Here is a 13,266-nt window from a genome sequence, read left to right as displayed (position 1 = left end):
GGAGACTTACAAACATACCATATGGGGATTGGTGAGAGCTGACTTAAGGTGATCATGATGGCTGTCTTCAAGTATTTGGTGGACTGTCATATAGGAGAAGGATTAAATTGATTTTACTTGTCTCCAAATGCCAAGACCCTAGCCAATAGATGGAAACTGCAGACAGATTTCATGAGATATAAGGAAAAAGCTTCCTAATAATTAAGAATTTTCCAAAAGTGGGATGGGCTTTGGGGGAGGAAATTATTTCCCTATAACAGAAGGTCTATAAACAAAGGCTAGATGACCACTGATTAGGAATGTTCTCTCTCCACTCTAACACTTCCTCCATTCAGCCACTAAAGTGATTTTCCTAAAGCATAGGTCTGACCACCTCACCCCTCCTTCCCCACTCAATAAACTCCAATGGCTTCCTATTGCTTTGAGGATCAAATACAAAATCCTCTGTTTGCTGTTTGAAGTTCTTCATAACCTAGATATGATACCTTTCCAGTATTTTTACATCTCACTTCCCACCACAATCTAGTGTCACTGACCTCCTGGCTATTCCATGAACAAGAAGCTCCACCTCTCAGTTCTGGGCATTTTCTCTGCCTGTACCCTATGACTGGAATATTCTCCCTGCTTATCTCTGCCTCCCGGCTTCCAAAGCTTCTTTAAGAACCAGCTAAAATTGCTCCTACTACTGGAAGCCTTACCCAACCCCACTTAATTTTAGTGCCTTTCCTCCATTAATTACTTTCTATTTATCCTGTATATAACTTGCTTTGTAATACATGTGTGTATGCATACACACACACACACACACACACACATATTACAATTTGTTTGCATGCATGTTGTCTCCCCCATTAAATTGTAACCTCCTTGAAGTTAGGAACTATCTTTTACCTCTTTTTCTATTCTCAGGACTTAGCATGGTGCCTGGCACACAGGTGCTAACTGATAAAGGGAGATTCATATGTTAGTTACGGGTTGGATCAATTCCAGTATTGTTTGCTATGTGACAGAAGTAGGCACAAGGTTACAATCAGTGTTATGTGAAAAAAGAATTCAAACTGTGATGATCTCAGGCTTCCACTCTTCATAGTGGGGTGAGAAATTCTTCTACTTTCTCCATAGTTCCTGCTTCCTGTTCTTCCTTCTCAGATGTAGTTTGTGGTTCTGTGGTTTTATGTGCCACTGAGCTTCACATAAACAAAACCTGCTTCTCCACTGATCTATCTCAATAAGTCCCAAATCCAGTGGCCTTTTTTGAGTTTCCATTCTCCTTTTCCACTCTGAGGGACTCAGTAATGTTGGATTTTTGCTCTTTTAGACAAAACAAAACCCAGCATTTATCCTTCTTTGGTTTCTATGGCATTACAATAATCTGTTTCTTCTATCTCTTTGACTTTTTCCTCTCTGTCTTTTTTTCCTAGCTTATCTTCTCTCTCCCCTTAATGACTCTCCCTGTCCTTGCTACCAGAACTGAATAAAATGAAGACATTTCCTTGAAGTCAGCATTCTTCTCCCTTTTAAATTCTCCCTGTAGTCTTGCTCCCAAAGTATATCTATTCTGACATTTTTAATTCACCTCTATGCAGATGATGGATAGATGACAGGCAGTGTGGTATAATGGATAGAATTCTGAATTTAGAATGAGGAAGATCTGAGTAAAATTCCAAACTCTACATTACCACCTATGTGCCACTGGGTGAATCACCCTTTTTAAGGCTCAGTTTCCTTGTCTATAAAATATGGATGTGTACCTGTAAGTACTTACCTCCATTGTTTATTGGGAGCTCCATATGACATGATATTATGATACGTCATGTTATATCATATCATATCATATCATATCATATCATATCATATCATGTCATATCACAGCATGCTATGTTAAACCTAAAGTGCTTTACAAAGTTTAAAGCAATATATGCTTGTTATTATTATATGATTATCAAAGCCATGTCTTTAACCTAGACTAGATAAGGTTTTCATTTATAACTGCTCTTTGGAATTTTCACTTGTATATCCTACTTTCATCTTAAATTCATTATATATGTATAAATATATATATGTATATGTATGTATATATATGTACGTATGTATGTACGTACACATACACACAGATACACATATACATATATATATGAAACTCATAATCTTTCTCCACAAAACCAGCCTCCCTTTCTTATCTATTTCTGATTAATTGTATTACCATTTTCCTAGTCACTCAAGCTGTCATAGGAACCTGGGATATTAGATTTACATTTTCGAGGGATCTCAGAGACCATTTCTTTCAACCTCCTCATTTTACAGATGAAGAAACTGAGGTCCGAGAAAGTTAAGTGACTTGCCCAAGATTACACAAATAATAAGGTTCAGAGACTACTTCTTCCTTGTTCCCCATCTGTTCAATAAATAATCAAGTCCTGGTGTTTTTTCCCCCAGTAAACCTTTTTGTATTCTTCCCTTTTTTCAGTTTCTATTGATCCCTGAAAAAATGGCAATGCCCTTGGCAGAAATAGGAAAGTTAGAAGAAGGGGTAGCTTTATAGATAAAGTTGGGTCCTTCTTTGCAAATCTTTTGTTGTGGCAATTGGGGTTAAGTGACTTGTCCAGCATCACATAGCTAGTAAGTGTCTGAGACCAGATTTGATCTCAGGTTCTCCTGACTCCAAGGCTGGTGGTCTATCCAGTGTGCCATCTAATTGCTTTCTGGTTTAGCAGGTCTTGAGATTGAGATGAGTATGGGACATTCAGATACAGATATCTATGACAAAGTTGGAGATGCAGGACTGGAGCTCAAGACAGAGAGATAGGGGCTGGTTCTATAGATTTGGGAATACTTACTCTTCATAGCAATGAGAGTTCAATCCATGACAATCATAAGATCATCATGACATTGCCAAGACAGAGTGTTTAGAAAAAGAAGAGGCCTAGGATGCATGTACACACACCCAACAGGGATAGGACATGGATTATGAGCTCTCATAAAAAAGGATCTGTACAACAAGTGACCTCTGAAGTCATTTCAAGTTCTGTGATATAGGTGAGCTCTTCATTTTTCTTCTTAGATTGCTACAATAGATTCTCAGTTGATCTCTCTACTCCTAGTATCTAACCCTTCCAAGGCATTCTTCATAGATTGCTTTTCTCCAAGACAAGCTTTCCATTATATTTTCAGTACCCCACTTAAAAAACAAAAACAAACAAAAAACCAAACGCTTAATATCTCCCCGTTCCTTTTAGGATAAAAACCAGTTCCTTAACCCACACCTAATTAATTCCTCCTTAGACTACCTTTCCATCCACATTTCATATTACTCTTCTGTATGTTGTCTCAGTTCTCTATACTAACAAGACTAGCTTAGTCCTTGTCCTTCAAAAGCCCTGGTCATTTCCAATCTCCATGGCTTTCTTCACTTCACCTAAAATATATTACTTCTCTCCATGTACTAAACTATTCTTTGTCTCTCAATGTCAAGCTCAAATGCTATCTCTTATAGTAAGCCTTTGAACTTTAACATTCTTCTATGTCTATACCACTCATTTGGCACTCATCAGCTACTTTGACGCAGGGCTAGTTCATCTTTTCTGTGAATAAGCTTTATCTCCTCAATGAGATTATCAGCTCCTTCAGACAGAGGAACTGCATCTAATGCTTCTAACACCTAGAGGGCTTTGCCTGTAGAAAGGGCTCAGTCAAAATCATACACAGGAAATAAGCATAAATGGAGTCTGAGAAGAATTTCAGGGCGTATAGAAAATGTATGTGGGAGGATATCATTTCATCTCTCTTTCCATCAATTTCATTGGTTGGCTGGATGAGCTGTCAATCAGAAAGCCTATAGCCAAAGATGGATTGAATCGATTTTGTTAGCATTGCTGGAAAGTGTGATGCTGATTAATATTGGTTAGCAGCCAGGGCAGGGTCCATAGAATCTATGGAGAATGTAGAAAGCATTGTCTTTTACACTTCAACACTTGAAGGTTTTAGACAGCCTTCTTGACAATGTCAGGACAGCAGCAAAGTATTGAATCTTTATGCTACTGCTTGGTGTCTCTCTCTTCTCTTTGCGAATAGCAGGAGCTGAGGTTAGACTGGGGTTGATTAACTAGGCAGAGATGGTGATGGGTGGGGAAAACATATTTCAGAAAATGGCGATTTCACAAATAAGACAATGTCCCAATTTGGTTGTGGTCTTGTACTCAATTAATGTTTGATTGTCATACATATGGATCCATGATACATAATATGTAAATATCATATAGTTCCCAAATAGCACTTTATCTCTCCTAAATGTTGCCTTCCTAGTCTCCCCATTGGTTGTGAAAGAGCAATTCTGAAAGTTTGTTATTCAAAACAATTGCCTAAATAATAGATATTTAATTTTCCTTTCTTATGTTGGTACTTGTTTTTCCCATTGGGATGTTACTGTAGGATGAATTCTATTAATAGTTTTCTTTCGCTGTAGTGATATGGGGATGGGGGTTGGGAGCAGAGATTATTTGAGCTCTAGTGCACTTTTCATCTTTAGTACAGAATAGTATTATAACATACAATAAGGAAGACTCAAAAACTCAGCAGAACAAATTTTATCCTCAGATAGCCAAAGGCAATGCTGCCAGAGTTAAAGGTATGTCTGTGGACAGTGTCTGGCCCCGAGTGAGGGTTATTCTGAGTCTATAATCTATAAAGCCTTAGAGAAGCTTCGAATTCTAAGAGCGCTATATAGTCACACCAGAGTCCAGAGGAAAGAGGGAAAGACATTTTATTCCTGACTGTTTCCTCTTAGAAAGATATTGTGGTTACCTTTGGCCTCACAAGTGATTCTTCTTTCTCCGAAGTGATTAGTGTTGACATCTCAGCTTACAACAGTTTCCTTTATAGCTTTTCAAGGCAAAGATAGGGAAGAAGGCAAAGAGAATCCCGGCACCAAAAAGAAGACAGTATTCACAGAAACTACAGGATAAAAATATGTCCATGGGCACCACCCCCACCCCCACCCCACCCCTATAAGTGCATGAAACCCATTTTTTTTAAGTAATGTCCATGATTTAAAAGTATTCATGTTTTTGGTTTGTGCTTTTCCAAGGGTGCCAAAGAGTTCAGCTAGGAAATGATGCCACTGCTGTTCAAGGAAGGACATTTTTCTTGACTGTGAAGTAGTCTTGCCCAGCTTCTGTGATTTGAGAGCAGCTTTGAGTTATAGTCACTTGAGAGCTATGATAATCTAGGAAATCTTCCCTTTTTAAATTTTAATTTTTATTGATTTTTCTACAGTCTGAAATAGTGTAATCAAATTTTCTACAGATGATTTTCATCATGTGTTTATGAAAATATTCCCAGAACAGGGTTTGAATACCACCAAGATAACACTGCTGGATAATAAAGTCATGATGGTTGGATATTTTTGAGTAAATTAATATTTTTATAAGCATCACATTCTTTAACTGCACATTCAAGCCTCTGTGGCACCTAGAGATTCCAGAACTATCTTGGTATTCTCAGACATGATATAAAGTTGCCTAATGGTCTATTATTGCTCAGTGTCTTAAGTGGTGGTCTACAGGCCACACAGTAATTCACATTTTTATGGCACTTTAAGACTCACAAAGAACTTTCCTCACAACAACTGAGTGGCAGCATGGTATAGTGGGTAGAGGGATGACCTTGTAGTCAGGAAGATCTAGATTCAAATGCCTACACTGGGTTTTATGTTACCCTGAGCAACTCATTTAATTCCTCTAGGCCTTAGTTTCTTCATCTGTAAAGTGACATAAATAAGTTTGAATGGGTGGGGGGAGGACAGAGGGGCTTATCAGCATCCATGATCTCGGACCAATATTAGCGTGTATATGTAGCTTAAAATAGATTCAAGGCAATTTTGGAGGTCAGACATTGGTATCTGAGAAAATGAGCAAATGCCTCAAGGAGAAGGTAGCATTTGAGATGAGCTTTGAAAGAAACTAGAGATTATAGAGCTTTCAGTGATGTGTCCCAGGTATGGAAGATAGTCTATGCAAAAACTATGAATTCACAAGATGGAATCTCAAGTTCGAAGACTAGCAAAAAGGCCAGTTTGACTAGTCCATGGAGTGCATGAAACTGTGATGTAGAATAAGGCTGGAAAAGTAGCTTGGAACAAGGCTCTGAATGGCTTCAAATGCCACAAAGCAAAGTTTGCATTACATGTGAGAGACATGAATATTTTTCTATTATGTTAATAACCAATTATTAAATTAGGATTGAGGTTTTTCCTTTCTATTTCCTCATTCCAGCACCACCCCTTGTAAGTCAGTCAGTCAGTTTCTGAGGGATATTGCTGATAAATGAGATTGTCCAAATCCTTGGGGTACATGCTTTTTAATCTTGGACAGGACCCCACCCAACTAGAAGACCTTACTTTTGTTTAAAGTGTAAAAAGATTTCAGTCCAGGTGAGTTTTTGCCCCAAGGAAATAAGCCACTATCCTTGAAACCTACAAGTAGAATTTAGGCTGACTCAGTTTAGGAAGGAAAAAACTAACCAGAGAGGTCTGGGTAGAAATCGATTCCTTTGTCCAGATTGCTTGAGGCAACTGAGTTTTATGATCAAGTCATATTCTCGGCAGGAGGAGTTGAAGACTTTTAACCCACCTCCTCATTAATATGTCCAACAATCTGAGTTGATTTTCACCTGTCAGGGGCACCTCTTTTTCCAAAGGTATCTGAGCATTCGAGAATCTCCATGGTTTTATCTTTGGTTACTGAGAGAGACCAATGACTATCAATTTGTTGATTATTTGCTAGCCTAATTAATAAACTGATTATTAATTACCCAGAAACTGTCTCTCAGACTTTTCATTTGTCTCACCTGCATTAGAGGTCAGAAGGAACCATCTGTGATAAAAACAATTTTTGCTATGTAGGCTCAACTACTACTTCTTGAAAAGGTTATACCCAGCTATACCCAAAACATTTCCTCCCATTATATCTTTCCTTCCTTTTTAATGTTGTTAATTTTTATTTTTTCTTAACTGCATGTAAAATTTTTTTTAACTTTTGTGTTTTAAAATTTTGAGTTCCAAATTCTCCCCTTCCCTTTCTCCCCTTCCACTTCCTGGAGAAGGAAAGTAATTTGATATAGATTATACATATGTAGTCATGCAAAACATTTCAATAGTAACATATTGTGAAAGAAAACAGATCAAAATTAACAAACCCAAGAATTATAAATAAAGTAAAAAAAAGCATGCTTCAATCTGCATTCAGATTCCATCAGTTCTTTCTCTGGAGATGGATAACATTTTCATCATTAGTCCTTTGGAATCGTTTTGGATCATTGCATTTCTCAGAATAGGTAAGTCATTCACAGTTGATCATTGTATATTATTGCTGTTAAAGTTCTCCTGGTTCTGCTCATTTAACTTTGCATCAGTTCATGTAAGTGTTCCTAGGTTTTTTTGAAATCATCCTGCTTGTCAATTCTTATAGTACTATAGTTTTTCATCACAATCATATGACAAAACTTATTCAGCCATTTCCCAATTGATGGGCATCCTATCAATTTCCAATTCTTTGCTACCACAAAAAAAGCTGCTATAAATATTTTGTACATATATAACCTTTTCCTTTTCCTTTGGTTTCTTTGGGATACAGACCTAGTAGTAATATTGCTAGGTCAAAGGGTATCCACAGTTTTATAGCCTTTTGGGTATAGCTCCATATTGCTCTCCAGAATGTGGATCAGTTCACAACTCCACCAACAATGCGTTAGTGTCCTTAATTTTCTGCAACCCCTCCAAAATTTGTCTTGTTTTTTTTTCTATTATATTAGCCAATCCAATAGGTATGAGGTGGTACCTCAGAATTGTTTTATTTTGCATTTCTCTAATCAATAGTGATTTAGAGCATTTTGTCATGACTATAGATAGCTTCTTCTGAAAACTGCCTGTTCATATCCTTTGACCATTTAGCAATAGGGGACTGACTTATAGTCTTATAAGTTTGACTCAGTTCTCTTTATATTTGAGAAATGAGGTCTTTATCAGAGAAACTTGCTGTAAAAATTTCCCCAGTTCCTTCCTTTCCTTCTAATTTGGTCTGCATTGATTTTGTTTGTGCAAAACCTTTTTAATTTGATTAATGTAATAAAAATTATTCATTTTACATCCCTTAATGATCTCTGATATTGTTTGGTCATGAATTCTTCCCTTTATCCATAAATCTGATAGGTAAAATATTTCATGCTCTGCTAATTTGCTTATGTCACTATTTATATTTAAATCATATGCTCATTTTGACCTTATCTTGGTATAGAGTGTGAGATGATAGTCTATATCTAGTTTCTTCCAAACTACTTTCCAGTTTTCTCAGCAATTTTAGTCAAATAGTAATTTTCTATCCTGAAATCTTGTATCTTTGGATTTGTCAAATACCAGATAACTATGTTAATTTATTAATGTGTACTGTGTATCTAATTAATTCCACTGATCCACCACTCTACTTCTTAGCCAGTAACAGATTATTTTTTATACCCAAAACTTAATGTGTCCAGGGTGCTAATTACAACTGTTGACTCAGCTTCCCAGTAGGGCATAATTAATAATAATAATAATAATAATTTATATAGTGTTTTAAGGTTTGCAAAGTGCTTTCACAAACATTTTCACATTTTATTCTCACAACAACCTTGAGGTAGATTTGTTATTATCCTTAATTTACATATGAAGAAACTAAGGGAGAGAGAGGTAAAATGATCTACCCATGGTAAAAAAAAAAGAACTAATAAGTATCTGAATTTGTATTTGAACTCAGGTCTTTCTGACGCTAAGTCTAATGCTATATCCATTTTGCTACCTAGCTGTATAAAATGCTAGTCTACCAAGCTTCACTGCCTTTCACACTTGCTAAGTACCCTACTGGCTTTGGGATCACTACCCCAACACACCCTGCTGACCAGGTAGGTTTTTATAGAAAGATGAGTGAGTTGGATAGAAGACATTATCTGAATCTGTGCTATATTCTTGTCCAACATCTTTTCCACACTATGGGTAAATAAAACTCCTTTGTTTAACTGTTAGATGGGCTATGACTGTCTCATTCCCTTGCAATATTTTTTTTCTGGTGAAGCAATTGGGGTTAAGTGACTTGGCCAGGGTCACACAGCTCGTGTCAAGTGTCTGAGGCTGAATTTGAACTCAGGTCCTCCTGACTCCAAAGCTGGAGCTCTATCTACTGTGCCACCTAGCTGCCTCATTCCCTTCCAATCTTGAACCTTAAGCACTAGATCAGCCTGAATCAGGCCCAACCCACAACACCACTAGAATTATTTGAACAGGAAGAGATTTGGTCAGATCTATAATTTAGGAGTATAACTGTGGCAGTTGTGTGGGGGATAGATTGGAAAGCAAGAGACTTGAGGGAAGGCGATCAATTAGGAGACTGTTGTAATAGTCTAGTAAAGATGTTAAAGAGGATTTGAACTAGTAGATGGCAGATGTATGAATAAAGAGGAAATAGATATAGGAGATACAGTAGAGATAAAATGGACAAAATGTCCATTTTTAATGTAATCCATATTTATATGTAAGTAAATACTATATCAGATAGATAAATAGATGGATAGTTGGATGGATGGGTGGATAGATAGACAGATAGATAGATAGCTAGATAGATAGCTAGATAGAATAGATATGGAAGCCAGGGAGAGAGAGTATTTATCCTCATAATCCTTGTGAGATATGAAGTGTGTAAATAATATGATTGAGAAACTGAGGCATAGAAGGGTTGAGTAGAGGGGGTTTCCAGGAACTAAAGCTCAAAAAATGAGCAATGATATGAACTAGTGAAGGTCTCCTAAATTATAGTCCAGTGCTCTGATTATACTTTTTAAAAATTCCATTTAACATTACACAAATTATTTTGATTACTCTATTTACATTCACATTGCACTTAATCAAATGCAAGTACAGCAGTTAATGTAATAACTTTACGATGTTGTAATTGGTCTAACAATAGAACAAACTGAGTATTATTTAGCGGCATCTTACTTTCAAGGTCCTTATTTTCCTTAATTTTGGTGGAAATTTCAGTTGAAGGTCAGGGTGAATCATTTTGGAAAAACTGGATTAAACCAGTATCTGTTTATTATGGAAGAGGATATGACTGTAAGAAACAGAAAACATTTCAGGGGAAATGTACTGTTTACCAGCTTAATGTAGCAATAAAGTTATCCAGTGCCAATCACTAGCTTCGGCCCAGTCACTGCACATGGCCAATCTGGGCAACCAAGTAAGACAAGAAAGCCTTTTAGGTAGCTCTTTATATTCTGGGACATTTCAAATAGACAAAGTGACTCATTTTGTGAGGGAGGGTGTTCACCTCTCTTGTATAAATGATTTACAGATATAATCAGTATTCAGATTTGTTGGTATTTGACTCTTCCCATTTTAGACTGAAAGAATATGGCCCTGTCTTTGTCTAAGTATATGCCTGCTTAATCATAACAATTTAACTATGAACAGGTAAAGAGTGTGGAAAATAGCATTAAAAAAAATTCCGTTTTCTCTGAAGGAATTGTCATTTGTAGTAAGACACTTTTCCGTGTTTAAATCCATTGCAATTAATTAATTAATCAATCTGTAAGCCACCATTTCCAGAATGTAAATGGTTATCCTATTGCTTATGTATTCAGAGCAGTTATTTCTCATTTCAAGTACAGAACCGAGTCATGCCTTGGGAGCCTTTGCTCTCACATTTAACCATTCATCACTTGCCTGTAAAATTGCTGCAGGCAAGCAGAAAAGGATCTTTTTTCTTTTACATTTTCTTAGTATATTTTCATAGAAAAGAAAATTAATAGCTGCATAAAAGAGTCTCTGGAAACTTCTGCAGCCACCACAATTTAGCAACTTTATTGGATGGGGAGAAACAGAAAAAAAAATAGAACTGAAAAGACATGAGGATTAGGCAAAAGAAGCCTAAATAAGGTTCAAATTTTATTTTGAAGAAAGAAATTCTATCATGACAAAAAGCAAAACCAAGAAAGTTTTTCTTTTGACGATCCTTTGCTCCATCACTCAGATAGGAACAGCCACTCTTTCAGGTCTTGTAACCAACCTGAAAGCTTTATAAGGACCTCCCTCATGTCTAGTTCACTGATTGGAATACAGTAGACATGAGGCCATGGATCTCTTACAGCAAATGCTAAGGTGTGCTCACCAAATTGCCAGAGTTGACATATATCAGATCTGTACTAGTATCATTAGCAACTGGAAGCTCAACTTATCTTCCTGTGTCTTACGATGAAGAAAGGGAGAAAAATATAGAAAAAAAGATGTAAGTTCAGGACCCTAGTCAGAGCTCAACAAATGTTCATCATGGATTAGGAAGAAACATGACAAGAAGAAAGAGGACAACAGTGATAGGGTGTTCCAACATTTGCTTCTCTCCTCCAGCTCACTACAGAAACCCCATCCCCCCTCTCGGCCAATAACCTCACCTCATCATAGTGGGAGTGAGGTGGTAAAGTGGATGGGTACTGGGCTTACAGTCAGGAAGACTTGAGTTCAAATCCAGCCTCAGACACTATAGTTGTGTGACCCTAGGGCAATCACTTCACCTGTCTGCCTCAATTTCCTCAACTATAAAATGGAGATAATAATAACACTTAACTTCTAGGGTTGTTGTGAGGATCAAATGAGATACTTGTGCTTGGCACACAGCAAGTGCTATATAAATACATTCAGTAGCTATTATTATACTTCATCGAAAAAAATTAGGCCATTTGCTGAAAGCTCTCTTTTCTTCTTTATCATCTCATTTATCATTTAGGCATCTTCCTCCACTATCTTCTCCTTCAATCTACTCTCCCTTGAAGATCAAGGATTTTCTCCTTTCCCAGGTAAATTCCTCAACATGTGCCCTTGGTTTCATTTCTTTCCTTCTTCGGCATATTGCTCCTTCCATTATTCTCACTCTCAAGTCTCATTTCTCCCTATCTATTGGCTGCTTTCCTGCTGCTTATAAATATACCCATAACTTACCCAGTATTTTTTTAAACCTTCATTTGAACTAACCACCCCTGTTAGCACCTGTCCTATATCTCTCCCTTTCTCTCTGTGTTAAGAGAGACCAAGAAAAAGGTCCGCTAAGGCTTAAGAAAGCCTTAAAGCCTCTACATTTACTCCTCTCACTTGCTTCTACATCCTCTGTAATCTACCTTCTGTCTTCATCATTTAATTGAAATGGTTCTCTCCAAAGTTACCAATGATCTCTTCATTGCCAAATCCAATGGCCTCAAAGCAATTCTTATGCTCCTAGACCTGTATTTTCAGGATTGGATCCCAGGTTTTCATGACACTGCTTTTTCCTGACTCTCCTATCTATTAAAGCTATTTTTCTTTCTGTTTTCTTTCCTGGATCATTATTCAGGTCACATGTGCTAAATATGAGTGTCCTCCCCACCCCCTCTCTGTCTTGAGCTTCTTCTTTTCTCCTTCTTTATTATCTGGCTTGGTGATTTCATCAGTTCCCATGGTTTCAGCTATCAATTCTAATCAGATGATTCTCAGATACATGTAGTCAGCCTTAACGCCTCTCCTGAGGCACAGTCCTGCATTGTCAATTGCCTTTCGGACATTTCATTGTGGCTGTCCCATAGGCATCTGTCTTAATGTAGTCTGAGTGAGATTTCAGATTCCAGGGAACTGTATAAGGAAGGGAAGACCACCCAAAGACAGAACACAACAACCGTCAGAGTCAGCAGAAAGTAAAGAAAGCCCTCTTTATAGAGGGGGAATATTCCCAACCAGAGGGAGCATGGAACTATATCTAGTCCACTGGGGCAGTGAAACTTGTAAAATTTGGTGGGTTTTTATCAGGTTCTTATTTTGGTCAAACAGGACTCAGCATTTGGGGAATGAGCAGGGAGCCTAGATCTGGTGCGCAGGCTCGAGGTGGGGATTCACGTGGAGGAATTGACAGCTAGCTGATGATTCCAACTTCCCACCGACAGAAAAGGGACACTCTGGGTTTGCTGCAGGCCTGACTCTGACTCAGGAAATTTGAGCCTCCACAGTGTCCTGTCCTTTAAACAGGAGGGAAGGCTACTGAAGTCCTTGCTGTTTTTCAAACTCTGCAAGTCCAAAAGAAAATTGGTCATCTCTCCCTACAAAACCATTCCCTCTTCTCAACTTTCCTGGCACTGTTGAGGGCACCATCATTCCTCTCAATCACCTAGGCTCACAAGCTCAGAGTCACACTCATCCCACATCTCCAGTTTAATATGGAATCA

Source organism: Phascolarctos cinereus, unplaced genomic scaffold, assembly GCF_003287225.1.
Source record: "Phascolarctos cinereus isolate Bilbo 61053 unplaced genomic scaffold, phaCin_HiC Scaffold_4;HRSCAF=312, whole genome shotgun sequence".
Lineage (NCBI taxonomy): Eukaryota > Metazoa > Chordata > Mammalia > Diprotodontia > Phascolarctidae > Phascolarctos > Phascolarctos cinereus.
This window is presented reverse-complemented; position numbering follows the sequence as displayed.